Source organism: Sinocyclocheilus rhinocerous, unplaced genomic scaffold, assembly GCF_001515625.1.
Source record: "Sinocyclocheilus rhinocerous isolate Xijiao unplaced genomic scaffold, SAMN03320098_v1.1 scaffold1527, whole genome shotgun sequence".
Classification (NCBI taxonomy): Eukaryota; Metazoa; Chordata; class Actinopteri; order Cypriniformes; family Cyprinidae; genus Sinocyclocheilus; species Sinocyclocheilus rhinocerous.
This window is the reverse complement of record NW_015646152.1, coordinates 434,178-438,625: the sequence shown is the minus strand read 5'-3', so window position 1 is coordinate 438,625 and position 4,448 is coordinate 434,178.

Below are 4,448 nucleotides of genomic sequence, written 5' to 3'. Positions count from 1 at the left end.
GTGAAAAAAATATATAATACACATGGTAAGGAACTTTATTTTGTTTTCCCACAATTGAAATACACTGAATGGCTGGTTATTGAGCAAGACTCGATGCTGACGTGTGAACTGAAAAAAAATGAAAAAGATTTTGAGGTGGTAAGAGTTATACATTTTGTAGTAATTTAATTTAATTTAATTTAATTTAATTTAATTTAATTTAATACAAAATGTATAACTCTTACCACCTCAAAATCTTTTTCATTTTTTTCAATTCACACATCAGCATCGAGTGGATTATGAATCATGATCCATGTCCATTTGTGTCCATTTCCCCATGCCAATCTCATCGTGGGCTCATTTTACTCTGTGCAGTGGCAGTCTTTTCATGGGAATCAATAAAAAATGAAAAAAAAAAGTGCTCCAGATGAGATGGCAACACATATCATCTTAAATCTCTCAAGCAAAGGAGTCAGATTCTTTGAAATCAGCCTTTGAAATCAATACCAAAGCCATATTTATCTGACTCAATGAAGCTAAAGTGAGACCCGAGCAGCCTTTCACACAAAGTGAAGCTCAGAACTCTACAGCAAATGGAGTCTGCGAATCAAATAACTGACCTTTAAATGATAATTAGTTAGTTAACAGTAATTTTCAATGACCTTAGACAAATTTTTCAAAGTGTTAGTAGTCTCATTACCATTCCAGGAGTGCACATCCTTTATTAAAATATGAACTAATGTTGTCCTTGTGTATCTGAGGGCCTGAAGCATTGAGTGAGGTAATTTCATACACATCAGAAATGCATAGTCCCATCACTGATTTTTATTGAGCTAGAGTCAGACGTGTTCTCCGGCGAGACGTCCCTCTCAAACAGGCGTAGTCAATTTCTCCGAAGCACGTTGGGTTGTCTTGACATGCCGAGGACTGAGAGAATGAGAATGCTATCATCAAACAAGGCGTTAAACTCATTTGGAAAATCTAATCTTGTTTATCAGACAGACACTGCAATTATAATGGAAAAGCTTTGTGCCATAATATATCATCGCACAGCCGCGCGTTTCCACCGTTGGTTTTGATTGAGACGTTTCACAATGACATATTAGAATGTCTAAATAATCACATTATTTGGCCGGGCAATCATCATTTTAGACATTTTGATAAATGCGCCTCAATGAAAATTATATTGTGGACTAATCAAATTGCTTTCTGTAGAAGCGCTGTTGTCAGATGCCTCCATTAGCCTTTGTGATGGTTTGCCGGAGAATCAGCTGGTAAACAAATCTCTCAGCTACAGATGGTAATGAATCCACGACAAATGCCAGAGAGCCTCACATGATTCCGCAAAACACCTGTGACTAGATGAGAACTGGATGAACGAGACCAGGATGTCTTGTCATTTCTGCAGCATGATGCAGTTATTGGTCTAAAATAACAATAAAATAGGGAATAACAGTTTACTCTTCACTTTTGATGCTTCAGTGAATGGGAATACAGTGTTGATCCATGTTTTAAGCAACAAACTTTAGCTAAACGTACTAAATTGCTTCTCTTTGATCAGACATCACAGAGGAAAACTGCAGTCAAAGAGCAAAGAGCAATTAGTGAATTTAATTATCATCGAAAGACTGGTATGTTCTTTTTTATGAAGGATAAGTGTAAGGATGAAATTAAATCGCAAAGAAATAAATTGTAGCATTATTGGCCATTATATACTTTATAGTCATTTTAGAACATGGCAGATGGACTAAAGTTTACTGTAGTATCTGAGAAGATGCGGCTTCTGGAAAATGGTAGAAACATTCAAATAACCAGAGAAAGCCAGCATTTGTTCAGTGACAGAGGTGGGTGTAGGTCAATGACCTGGACATCTTCATGTTAAATCTGTATTGCTAGAAATGGAATTTCCTGATTCTGAGGAAATATGCTTATCTAATATGGCTTGGCATTGGAAGAGCTTGTGTGGGAGTACAAGATCTTTATAATGTTGTGTTCTTGCTTTCCCACTCACCTCAAGCACTTGTGCTGAGATTTTCAGTTATGAGGTCACATCTGTTTAATCAATAGGTAGAGACTGGCTTGAATTCTAAACAATTCAAAAGACTTCTCCCCTGTGCACAGCTCTTTTCATCTGTCATCATCATCTTTCCTTCCATTGCACCTCTTTTTGTATATTAGATATATTAATATATAAAGCTTATCTAATATGGCTTGGCATTGGAAGAGCTTGTGTGGGAGTACAAGATCTTTATAATGTTGTGTTCTTGCTTTCCCACTCACCTCAAGCACTTGTGCTGAGATTTTCAGTTATGAGGTCACATCTGTTTAATCAATAGGTAGAGACTGGCTTGAATTCTAAACAATTCAAAAGACTTTTCCATTGTGCACAGCTCTTTTCATCCGTCATCATCATCTTTCCATTGCACCTCTTTTTGTATATTAGATATATTAATATATAAAGGCCATAAGTTACATGCTCTCTCATCTTTGTAGAACAGTCAGTTCATGTTCAGAAAACACGATGTTGAAATTATGAAATTATGCTGTCCTTAAAGGGATAGTTCATCCAAAATTGAAAATTCTGTCATCACTTACTCCTCATGTCCTTCCAAACCTGTATGAGTTTATTTTTCTCTTGTCTAGCACAAAACGAGGAGATGAAAAAAAAAAAAAAACATACTAGTTGCATGCAATTAAATGGAGACTGGTGCTTTCAAGTGTCAAAAAGGATGCAAAAGCATCATAACAATATGAAAATTCTGAAGCCATACAATTAGAGTTGGGTGAGAAATGGATCCTAAATGAAAGTCATTTTGGTGAAAGTTATGTGCTGTCTTTTACTATTTAACATAATAGGAATGAAAGCAAAAAGAAAGGGTGGAGGTTAAAAAAACAATTTATGTCTTTAAATATAAACATTTTATAACATGCAACTGAATCTACATTTGTCATCCAAACCTGTGCCAGAATATTTAATGTCTCCCGCCACACTAAAACAATCTGGACAAATTCCGCAATCATATCTGCAGTATTTGGAACCCCATTTTCACCATGAAATAAGAAATTAAAAAGGAAATTGCAACTTTTTATCTCATGATTCTGACGAGATATAAACGCATTTGCAAGATATAAGAATTTTCAATAAATTAGTATATATTTTGTTTTTATATCCATGCAACGAAAATCAATGGGATTTAATGTTGTCACTGTATGGGTAAAAAGAGTTGACAAAATATCTATTGCTTTTGACTCAAAGGATATTTTAAAAAACAGATAAAAATACTCATTAAGACTGATTTAATTTGCCGTGTAAAAGTATGGGTGGTTGAGCTTCAGTTGTTCCTGACATACTATAGACCAAATCTGAGGAAAAAATACAAATTAGGCTGTTTTAAGGGAACTTTAAAGCAGAGTCTATGACTTCAGCTGCTGGCAGGTCTGTGGTACAGCTGAAAAACAAATTGCATACAGAAATAACAAAGCACTCTTACATCTATGCTGCCTCCAACACATGTGTTTTCAACTACATTGCTAATTCCTGGAGCCCAATTGGCCCTATTTCTGCAATTAAGGACTGCAACTTTAAACGCTCGGATTTGCCACCTATAATTGTTTCATTGTGTATGCAAACACGCAGTTACAATTTTGCATAGAGGTCCCAGTTAAAAAAAAAAAAAAATAAAACAATGAATTTGAATTGCAACTGCTCACGTAACGTAATATTTGTTCGCCCAATTGTACTTCCATGAGTATATTTTGAAGTCTGTAATTTGATTTGGAGTTGCAGTACTAAAACCCTGTGCATAAAGAGTATAAAGATAAACCCACTTAAAGCAGTTATTTGTTTGCTACATTTATTGGATACTATTACATCCATCCTGTAGGCAATCCATTGTGATTTTTGCTCTCCCAGTCATAATACTGATACCAAACACTTTTATGAGTATTATAATGTTGATGTCCTTTTCAGCATTATTTCAACATGTAAAATGAGTGTCTGTTGAACTGTTTTATATTGAGATATTTTAAGTGATAAATAAAAATCCATACTCAGTGCTCTTAACCCAGACATATTTTTCCAGCCACGCATTTTTAGAACAACCTGTAAAATCATCTCAACATCTCAGTCAGAAGAGAATAGATAACAAGTCCAGCTGCTGGAAAGGGTTCTGGCAATATCATTTCACCTTTCTATTTTCCCCTTAATACAGTCATCTCTCTGCAATTTAGAAACCATTTTTGGGGTGGACAAAACAAGACACAGCTCCCATTTTCCTTGGAATAATCTGCCGGCTTTAAACTGAGATTGCTTTAGTCTTCCCTTCAGAGAGGCTTCGGAAACTATGCCCTATCTTCAACCCTTCACAACAGCTTCACTTGAGATAAATATATCATATCAGATAGATGGATCCAATTGTGCTGAAATGCCTGGCCTCTCACTTTCAATTTGTAGCCAAATACAGTACATG